Below are 11,872 nucleotides of genomic sequence, written 5' to 3'. Positions count from 1 at the left end.
AATTTTTTAAGAGAATATTCAAGGCATTTTTTGATAGAAAACACCTTAAATATTTTCTTACAAAAATTGAATAGGGTTATTTAATGCGTTTTTTGTCAAAAACACCTTAAATAATCCCCTTCAAAAAATTAAAAGGGATTATTAAAGGCATTTAGAAAGAATTATTTAAGGTATTTTTGGTCAAAAGTACCTTTAATAATCCCCTTATAAAAATTTTTTGCAATAATTATTCAAAGTATTTTCAAGTTTAAAATGCCATGAATAATCTCTTTTAATTAAAAAATTGATTATTTAAGTTTTCATCATATATGCCAATGAGATTATAGTAATTATTTAGGATTTAATATATATGAATTTTTTTCAACCAAATAAGTGAACTTGAACATGGGATACTTTGAAAATGAAAAAACACCCTATGAATCGCATTTTTCCAAAGATTACATTTTTTTCTGGAATCTACGATTTCACGAACCAAACGCCCTTATAGGGTTTTTAAGTATGTATATATATTTAAGGGTAAAAAAGTAAATAAGTAATACAATATCAAAAATATATATTAAAAATAAAAAGCTCGATTAAGCTCATAAGTCACTTGAGTTGGATATTAAAATATTCGAATTCGACTTGTTCAATAACTCAAGCTGCTCGAGCTCGAGCTCGAGCTCAGCTGAACAACAATTGAATCGAATTCAAATTCTTTTCAAATCAAGCCCGAATAGCTTATGAATACATATGTCTCATTTACATTATTAGTTAAGAAGAATCTATATATATTAAATCTTGAATAATTACTATAATCTCCTTGGCATATATGATGAAAACTTAAATAATCTAATTTTTAATTGAAGAAAATAATTCATGACGTTTTAAGCTCGAAAACATTTTGAAAATCCTTATAAAAAATTTTTATAAGGGGATTATTGAAGGTATTTTTGATTAAAAATACATTGAATAATCCACTCATAAAAATTGATGGGGATTATTCAAGGCGTTTTTTGCCAAAACGTCATGAATAACCTCATTCAATTTTTTGTAAAAGAATATTCAATGTGTTTTTGCCTAGAAAAAATATTGAATAATCCCTTACAAAAAGTTAAATGAGGTAATTCAAGGTATTTCTGATAAAAAATACCTTAAATAATCCTCATCAAATTTTATGAATTGATTATTCAAGGTGTTTTTGGTTAAAAATACTTTGAATAATCCCCTTACTTTTTTTTTTATGGATGATTCAAGACGTTTTGGGCAAAAAACACCTAGAATAATCCCTTAAAAAAATTGAATAGGATTATTGAATGCATTTCTGGCTAATGACGCATTGAATAATCCCTATCAATTTTTATGAGTGGATTATTTAAGGCGTTTTTTGCCAAAAACACTTCAAACATTCCTTTAAAAAAATTAAATGGTATTATTCAATGCGTTTCTGACAAAAAATACTTTTAATAATCTCTTCATAATTTTTTTCATAGATTATTCAAGGTGTTTTGGCCAGAAAACAAATTGAATGGGATTATTCAAGGTTTTTTGACAAAAAATATTTTCAATAATCCCCTCGTAATTTTTTTATGGATTATTCAAGGTATTTTTAATCAAAAAATACCTTAAATAATCTTATACAACAAATTGAATAGGGTTATTGAAGGCATTTATGACAAAAAGGCCTTCAATAATCCCATTAAATTTTTTTACTAAGAGATTATTAAAGGTATTTTTAGCAAGAAATACCTTAAATAACCCTATTCTCGTTTTTGTAAGAGATTATTCAAAATCTTTTTTGAAAAAAAAAAGCATTGAAAAATCCTCAATACAAAAATAGAGAAAATTATTCAATGCATTTTTTGCCTTAAGTAATCACCTCATAAAAATTTATGAGGGTATTATTGAATGTGTTTTTGGCTATAAATGTTTTTAATAACTCCGTTAAAATTTTTTTGAAGATTTTTTAAGGTGTTTTTCTCAAAAAATACTTTAAATAATCACCTCATAAAAATTTATGAACTTTCAATTTTATTAGATTTTGACTACTTTGAACTTTGTCATTTTATCTTTCATTTGCATATTCAAGTTGGATTGATTGTTATATGAGATTATTAATTTATTTTTATGATATTATTTTGAAATATATCAGATTTAATTAAAACAAAATATTTGTATTGAAAAATCTTAATTTGAGCTCAAATTCGAGTACCAATAATCAAACTTAAAATCGAGTATAGAATCAAACTTATTTTTTATTGATAAACGAATCTATTCGAGTGAGTTCAAGTAGTTCGATGTCGATCACGAATCAAGTTTGAGCTAGAAAAATGAAACTCAATCGAGTTCGAGCTAAATATTAAGTTGGGAGTTGAGAGTAGAGCGCAAACTCAAGTTTCTTACTGTATCGTCTCGACTCGATTCGATTACACTCATAGAACTGAGAAGGTAAAATTAAAAATGAAATGTTTAACTTTAGGAATGATTGTTAAAGTAAAATTTTTAATATAATATTTAAATTATAAATTTTTTATTTAATATAATTTTTAAGAATTATTTGTTTATTATTTATCGTTATTTAAAATTAATTATGTTAATATGAGTATCAAATTATTAATAAATTTATAATTTAATTTTTAAAATTTAGATATACTATTAATTTTATTACTCTAATACAAAATCATTGTTAACATTAACTAAAAAGAAAAAATCAGAGAGGAGCTTTTGACTAAATGATCATATATACTATTATAGTTAATGTACAAGAGATAAGAGATTGTTATCAGATTTTAACTTATTTCAAAACTTCAACGAGAAAAAATTTCCAGCGTCAGTGGTTACAATTGGGAAAGAGGTATGGTAGACTAGCTCACCGTAGGCATACGACCAAAAATGGACCCCACCTCCCTGATCCTTTGAACAGCAAATCCTAGCGACCGGAGGAACAGAGTGAAAGAAACATAGAATTTACTTGAAGATAAAAAGGTAAAGTTGAATATAGTCTATAAAGGTCCACAACATAAAACGCGTCTTCCTTATTATACCAGTTATCATTATTGAAACATTTTATCAAGATTCATTCCGTGTGCTGTTGCGGCAGCCCCAAGTCTTTCAAAAGACAATACCAGGTGCTCCAATGGCTTCTTTTGGGCAACCCATCACTTATCACTCCACTCAGCACTCTCCTTAATCAACTCTCCTTACACCCCATTAGAATATCTTAATCAATGGAATCCTTTAAAATCAGCATATCCTATATCCTTTCCTGGATTCCCTTAAATTTCTCATCTTTGCAAAACCACCCAAGTAGCTTTGGGTCCATGAGATTTCAGTAGCAGCAGAGCCAAAAAGTTACCAAATTTTATTGGGTAGAAAAAAAAGAAAGCATTAGGACTTACATAGGAGGCGACTATCATGGAGCAGAGATATATTTTGTTTGGGAAATATGAGATGGGGAGATTGCTTGGGAAAGGCACTTTCGCAAAAGTCTACTATGGGAAGGAGTTGACATCGGGTGAAAGCGTGGCGATAAAAGTCATCAGCAAAGATCAGGTGAAGAAAGAAGGCATGATGGAGCAGATCAAGAGAGAAATCTCTGTCATGCGTCTTGTTCGTCATCCAAATATAGTGGAGCTCAAAGAAGTCATGGCTACAAAAACCAAGATCTTCTTCGTTATGGAGTATGTCCGTGGCGGTGAGCTATTTGCAAAAGTTTATAAAGGCAAACTCAAAGAAGATGCTGCTCGTAAGTACTTTCAACAACTGATAAGCGCAGTCGATTTTTGCCATAGTAGAGGTGTCTCACACAGAGATTTGAAGCCAGAAAACCTTCTTTTGGACGAGAATGAAGATCTAAAGATATCTGATTTTGGCTTGTCAGCCTTGCCTGAGCAACTTCGCAATGATGGGCTCCTTCACACGCAGTGTGGGACTCCAGCTTACGTTGCCCCCGAGGTTTTGAGGAAAAAAGGCTACGATGGATCCAAAGCAGATATTTGGTCTTGTGGGGTTATCTTGTATGTTCTTCTTGCAGGTTTCTTGCCTTTTCAAGATGGGAATATCATGAAGATGTACAGGAAAGTTTTCAAAGCTGAATTTGAGTTTCCACCCTGGTTTTCAACAGAATCAAAGCGTTTGATCTCAAAACTACTCGTGGCAGACCCTGAAAGAAGGATCACAATTCCAGCTATAATGAGTGTTCCTTGGTTTAGAAAGGGATTCACACGTCCCCTTGCGTTTTCAGTCGAAGAACCAATATCGGATAACATAGAGGATGATGATTCTGCCCCCAAGACTAACAAACTATCGTCTCCGAAATTCTTTAACGCATTTGAGTTCATTTCCTCTATGTCATCAGGGTTTGATTTGTCAAGTTTGTTTGAAAATAAGAGGAAATCGGGGACAATGTTCACGTCAAGATGTTCGGCCAGTGCCATCATGACTAAAATTGAAGGTGTTGCAAAGGGGTTGAACTTCAGGGTGGGTAAAGTCAAGGACTTCAAGATGAGATTACAAGGGTCATCAGAGGGGAGGAAAGGACGGCTGTCGGTGACGGCGGAGGTGTTTGAGGTGGCACCAGAGGTTGCAGTTGTGGAGTTCTCTAAGTCTTCCGGGGACACCTTCGAGTATGCTAAGTTTTGCGAGGAAGATGTTAGGCCTGCATTGAAAGACATCGTTTGGACATGGCAAGGTGACAGTTTCAACAATGGTAGCAATGTTAAAATTGAGGGAGAAGGGTGTCAAACGCAAGTGCCACACACAACCTAACGCTCAGCAGAAATTAGGGAAATTTCCCATGTTCACCTTTTTCTCTTTGTTTTCTTTTTTGGAAAGATAGGTTTGAGGATGAGAATTTGTGAAATCTTACTCTGTGATTAGTACAGTAATGTATGGCTTTGGATTTTGCATATAGATACTAGATACTGGGTGTGGAGTGTTGGATGAGAAATTCTTTAAACTTTACAACGTCATTTTGGGTTTTTTGGATGTACATAGCGAAGATGTTATTGTCAGCATCCTATTGTAATATTTTTGTTGCTTTCTTGGTGAGGAAAAAGGTAAAAACACAAAATTGTTAAATGAATGCCTTGATCATGGAGGCCAAGCAAAAGCTGCAGCCTGGCTTTGGCGATAGTTCAATGCCTTTAAGACAGTTCAATTGCCTTTGAATTCGATGTTTGTAGGGCTAGGATAAGACGCTAGCTTCCAATGCCAATTACCTAATTTGAGGTTCAATTTTCATTGAACAATCAACTTATCGCATTGACTCCCTAAAGCTTCAACCATTCATGGCAGTAGGGGGACAGAAAACAGGGGAAGAAGATGCGTGACACTTGAGACATTCTTTTATTCTGCAATTCCAATTCATTCGCGAATAAGATCAATCGGAAAACAAGATGTCTGAGAACATTTTTCAAGTTTTAATTTATGTTCTCTTCGAAGTCATTTAAAAATTGACGACTCTTTCACTGAGTCAAAAGCTTGCACTCCTCGTGCCAACTCTGTATTTAATTATATTTAAGCGCCTATCGTGTACCCAAATTACTAATAGAACCGGTCAGGTAATTATTTTAAATACAACTCTCAGGTTCAGCTAGATCTTCCTAGTAAGTTCTAACCAATGAGAATGATGCGCCGAAAGTGAACTGAAATTAAACATTGATCAATCAGCTTGTGGCACATTATAAAATTAGTGAAAGGCCCAAGGTAGCTTTGAATCTGATGGTAGTTTGCATTCTTGCAATGGAGTGTAGCAAATGCTAGAAATTAAGTACCTATGATTAATTTCATTGTCATTGCCTGCTAATCTCCCTCTATGTGGCAGAAATAGTGACAGTTGTTCAGCTTACACCATCATCTAAACAAGGGAAAACAAAGTTACTTAGGTTTGAAGTTAGCCTAACTCAGTCTAGAATGAAAATGAAATGATCGAAGGCTAGTGCTCAAGGTCTCTTTTCTATCCCACTGCCGAAAACAGGCAATAACTTGCAAGCTTCCAGTCCAAGAATTTTGTTGGATTGAGGTAGATGAATAGTTGTGCTAAAAATTAAGCTCAATTTCGGAAGATCAACTCAACTGATGGCATTAAGCTGGTGAGCAAATGAAGAATATGATAACTCTATATTCTTTGTGATAGGTGTACTCTTCTAATTAGTAATCTCAAATGGAAGTAAAAAAAGGGGAGCCAAAGGGAGATGGAGAGAGACAAACTCGGCAAACTTTTTAATTGATTTAATGCATTCAATATTTTAATTTTAAAGTTTTTTTTTTTCATAAAAATCAAATTCAGTTTGACAAAGAAAGGGACTCCTCGGCAATTTTAATTCTCGAAGAAGACGAAGTTCCGTGTGTGATTTTGCGAGTTTGTTTCAGGCTTCCTGCTAAATGAGAGTTGCCATCATGTAGTTAAATGTATGAACACCATTACTTACAAGGATAAGGAGGAATTGAAAGGAGCATTTTTTGTCATGAAAAAGCTAGTATGATGTTTAACAATTCTTAATGGCAAAAAAGTTTCTCAACTTTGATCTTTTCAATAGAAAATCCCAAGTCAAGACTCAAGGCGTCCAAACTTTGTTAAAGTTTCCGAGGGCTTTCACTGCATGAAGCTCTCATCTTGTTTGATAAGTACAATTTCATCCTACACAAAAGTTACAAGATCTATGACCCTAAAAAAAATAACAACAGACCAAATTTAAGTTTTATTATCATGTTAAACACTTACTCTAAAAATAATTGACAATAATGAAATGTCCAAACTTAAATATAAAATCATAAAAAAAAAATTCAAAACTTAACAACTCCAATTGCCAAATTCAAATTATTACCTTCAAAGAAATTTAGATTTATTGCTAATTGTTGAATATTCCTCACTTATAAATTCAAAGTGTTTAGTGCGGCCTAAAAAAGTTTTGAAGTTTTTAGAATTAAATCATTTATAGTATGTAGGTCCAATTATAAAGTCCATATGAGGATATAAGTATCATAATTAAATCAGACATAAGGGCAAGACTCCCATTGCAAATCACTTAAAAAGGTCATTAGATCTAAAGGTTGAATATGCCCATTTTGACATTTACTAAAGGAGGTTAAGACAATTTTTTTATTCAATAAAATTAGTAACTAAAATCACAACCAATTGGATAGATGAACCATTTTAATAGGCCCAATTAAGATTAAAGAGATCCATCAAAGCCAGCAACTGGGAAGATGAATCATTTTCATAGGCCCAAGAATGAAAACTTAGGTAACCAATTGGGCCTTATTTTTAAAACTGGTCTGGCTGTCTAAAGGGTAAAGACCACGACCAAAACCCAATTCCACCGTGGATCTGGCAAGCAGAATAAAAAGGTTTCCATGTTTTGTTTAGTCCAACAACAGTGGATCAGTACTTCAGATTGTTGGATCTTGGCGTACACAAAAAAAAGCACCGAAATTGAATTGAAAAATAATGCTTTTCTCATAATCATCTTGATTTTAGTTTTTTTTTTTTTAGTCTTGTTTGAGATTTATTTTGTTTTACTATGCAGTATTTTCATCCTTATTTGTTGGTATTGATAAGGATAATTATTTGATATTTTTCAAAGTATATATAAATCAAGGTGCAACTTTTTCCTAGTTTATAATATTTGAATTTGAGATTTTTAAATTAAAAATATTATATATCTTTTAATGGCACGAGTCATTTTTTTTTAATAATAATAATAATAATAGAAAACAGAAAACACCTTCCATTGATGCCTTCTCCACTCTAGCTTTCTTTAATGCATTAGCCAACTACCTACTATTTATATTTTAAGAGTAAGAAATGGATTTTCCACAAGATTTGATTAAATTATATATTAGGTTTATTCCTAAGCTAATCATGAACTAAAATTGACTTAAATCGGCAATACAATTTGATAATTGAATTCTAAATTAGATGTCAATGTCATAACGATTTTTTATTCGAGACACTCGATCGTTAGATGTAATATATCAATAGTCGCCATCAATTTTTTTTTGTTGAGATGCGATTGATCACCAATCCTATTTTTGGTCTACGAATTTGAGGTTGGGTTGAAGAATACGGTTGCGTATGAGAAATGTTATAGCATTACAACACTCGTTTGAAAACATTACTAATTAATCTTATATGATCCTAAAATAATATTATTTGAATAGTCTTTTACTTATTTTTATTATTTGAATATAAAAAAATTTCTAAGTTATTTTTGACATTTTTGGTATAACTTAAAAAAATTTTCTCATCTTAAAAATATTTTAAAAAAATCACTTATTTTCTTAAAGGGGCTTCGTTATCGGATTTATTTTTAATATTTTGATGGCAAAGTAGATTATAATTTCTTTATACAAACACTTGTGATATGATTCTAAAATTTTTTAAAAAAATCACCACTTCTAACTTCCTCTTAATTTTATTATTGACGAAAAATTTTAGTCTATTTTGTAATATTTATTTATTTTTTATTTTATTATTGAGATAAAAAAAATTTATTAGTTAAACTCTTAAAATATTTTCGACACTTTCAGACTATTTCGAGAAAAATACCTTGCTTAAAAATTTTTGATAAAATCACCATTTGTGACTTTTATTCTTATAAAATTTTATTTATTTTGACAATTTAAGCATTTTATACTATTAGCTTTATAGGTGAAATGGTGATCCAAGAGGAAGGTAAATTGGATTTCTTCAAATTCTTTCCAAACAAATGATTTTAATATAATTGAATGAAAATTAAAACAATAAACACTTTTGATAAAAATATAATGCTAACAATAACAATTAATGAACCTAAAATCAAATATAAATAATAATAAATTGTAAGGAGATAGGGATAGAGAAATCAAACACAATGATTTATAGAGGTTCGATCCTTCTCCACAAGGCACCTACGTCCTCTTTCTTGGTTGTCCACCCAAGGCTTCAATCCACTAATTGAAAAATTTTTTTTACAAGATACAAGCCTATATTGTACTAAATCTCTATCTTTTTCTCAAAGCTTAGATAGCAACCTTTACCCTTACAATATTAAGAGGATACCTCACATTTTGTTCTCTTCCACCCTTGTATATCAAAGGTAATTTTGTAAACAATTGAACAACCTCTCTAAAGCTAAGTGTTTGCTAAGTTTAACTATAAGAAAATGATGAATGAACAACAAATATAATTTGGATACAACAAATATAAAGATATGGACTTTGAAGCTCTAAAACTGTTGATTATTTGAGAGAATGAAAATATGACTTATTGGCTCTTGCTCTCTTGATTCATCAATGCTTTTGGTGTGTTTGAGTACCTAATTTATAGATAAATTGAAAAATTAGCTGTTGGGAAGCTTGGAGTGAAGAAATGCCCATTGGAATCATGAAAAAGTAGTCGTTGGTGTGCTTACGCCCATAACCAATCGATCCTTTGCTTGAGGGGATCGATTGGTTCATGTTTTGAACCATATTTCACTTGAAAATAGCCTAACTAATTGATCCCTTCCCTTTTTGTAAGGGATTGATTGGTTAATGGGGTGATCGATCCCCTATGTGGAGGGATCGATCCCTTTTCTAGATTTTCATTCATGGGAGCATTCTGTTTGAAAAAGCAATCGATCCCTTCTAGAGGGGATCGATCCTGTCTATGTCGGGTGGTAGTCTCCCGTTTTGCACTATACTTACTAATTTGATCATATATTGAGTTATACAAATTCAAATTACAAACTGTTTGAAGATTTAGAAACTAGACTTAAAGCAATTTTTATCCATATAAAGTCATCACCTAATTCACTGTGTACGAATTATAGTGAATTTTTAAATCTACCCCTTGTGTAATTTTTAGACAACTGCAGTGTGTCTAATAAAAATTTAAAAGCTTTTCTTAGAAAATTTAGATTTAGATTTTGTTTAATCCATTAGAAAGTATACTCAAAGAGCTTTCCAACCATATAAAATTCAAATATTAAAACTTTGTGAATTAATACAAAAAAAAGTTAAATATTGAAAAACTTTGTTCTCGTAAAACAGTTTTCTTAAGTTAATCTTTTTCTCAAAACCAATATTATCAAAATTGTATTAAGTCCAAAATCAATAAATTCACTTTAAAAACAATAATTGAACTTTCATTTAAGCTCAAATAAATAATCTTTAAAGATAGATTTGGTTTGAGAAATATGAAACCAAGAAAAGTTTGTTTAAACTTTGAAAATCATATTATTTATTTAGTACCAAAATATAAAACTTAAGAACATGTATTAAATAAATTTTTTTCAAAATTTTGTTCAAGTTTATTTATCTTTAATGTTTTGTCATTTCAAAATAAGAATCAATTCAAGGCTAACAGTCTCTCCCTTTTTGATATGACAAAACTTAAAGATAAATTTGCTTGATGAAAAATTTTCTTTGAAACATTTAAGATTTTGAAAAACATTTTGAAAAACTTTCCCTTAAGCAATGCATGACAAAACTCCCCCCTTAATTTATACATCCTAATCCAACATAACTCACTAAACATATGTTAGAGCATATATATCAAATAACCACAATCAAACATATGCATGTCAAGCACAAGTAAATTTGTCCATATGATATTTTTCTCTCTTTTTGTCATAGCAAAAAGGCATGAGCATATTAATGAACAAATAAACACAAAGAGGCATCATTAACAAATATGTTCATAAAACATTTCTCATCTTTTTTGTTTATGCTCTTTATACCAAATATTTAAGCTCCTATATCAATTGCAATAAGCATACAAGAAGAAATATCTTTAAACTCTCTCCCCTTTTTTGTCATTTCAAAAGAAAGAGAAATCAATTCAAGGCATAAGATAAAATGCTTAATACCAATAATATCAAGAGTATTTTGAATGCATGTAATCAAGTGTAATATGCATAATGAAGTTCACATACATGTATTCAAGCACGAAAGTATAATAGTATAAATATATCTAACTTTTAGCATTCTAGCACAAAATCATTCATATCATGATTGTTATGAGTAAAGAGATAAAAGAATATTGTGCATGCTATTCATACATCATGTTTTCATGAAATGTGCTTAGAATTTAAAACATCATTAGCAATTAAGCATAAATTTAAGCACATGCATACAAGCTCATACCAATTGTTAAGAATACCAATTGTTAAATATATGTTATCACAAAGCAAACTAATTATTATCACAAAAAAAATCAAGCAAAATTATATTATAAGATTTCTCTTCCTTTAAAAAAAAGATTAATCAATTTAAGGCGCACATAATTTTGCATGAAGGTATAGGCTATATCAAAGATAGGCATATAAATAAGTCTCTATGAAAGTTAAAAAAAAATTCTTTAGCAATTTTGATACAAATTGTTACCAATTGTTGATAATTTTATTCAACAACTTTCATAGAGCACACATACTTCAAGCATATGAAAGATTTATTCAATATATGCATAAATGATAATAGTAATCTTTCATAAGCTATCATATCCAAACAAGAACCAAAAATTCATATAAAAAATTTAATAAAGCATGAATACTAATGAGTAATAAGGTTCAATCATCATGTCCTAACAAAGATTATATAAGCATGATTTTTCAAACATGATGTGCATATATGTTATAGCAAAAAAATAATGAAAGCATAATTATTCAAATATGTTTCAAATTATTTCAATGCATAGAAATGAACTTAATCTAAACATATGCAAGTATCTAATATATATTTCAATCAAAATCATACAAGCATATGCAAAAACAGTTTAAATCACATATACCAATATACCAATAAAAAATACAAACCTTTAGACACAATATGGTATATGCTATCTCAATGGACTTAATCAATGAACATGTATAAAGAAATCAATCAATTTAACTTATATCCATATTCAAGGATTCATGCATTAACCGAATAT

The 11,872-nt window shown here is 30.2% G+C and overlaps 1 pseudogene across 1 annotated transcript; it reads left to right on the top strand.

The window, feature by feature from the left end:
- The first annotated feature begins 2,954 nt into the window (after window positions 1-2,954).
- LOC111285259 (CBL-interacting serine/threonine-protein kinase 25 pseudogene) lies at window positions 2,955-5,058 on the top strand (annotated as a pseudogene). The gene has a single exon (XR_016343037.1). The product of XR_016343037.1 is annotated as a CBL-interacting serine/threonine-protein kinase 25 pseudogene (transcript).
- The last annotated feature ends 6,814 nt before the right edge of the window (window positions 5,059-11,872 follow it).

This window comes from Durio zibethinus, chromosome 6 (genome assembly GCF_047325235.1).
Source record: "Durio zibethinus cultivar Kanyao isolate XHJ-2024 chromosome 6, ASM4732523v1, whole genome shotgun sequence".
NCBI lineage: Eukaryota > Viridiplantae > Streptophyta > Magnoliopsida > Malvales > Malvaceae > Durio > Durio zibethinus.
Note: the sequence above shows the minus strand (reverse complement) of the source record. Positions and strands in the feature narration are given on the sequence as shown.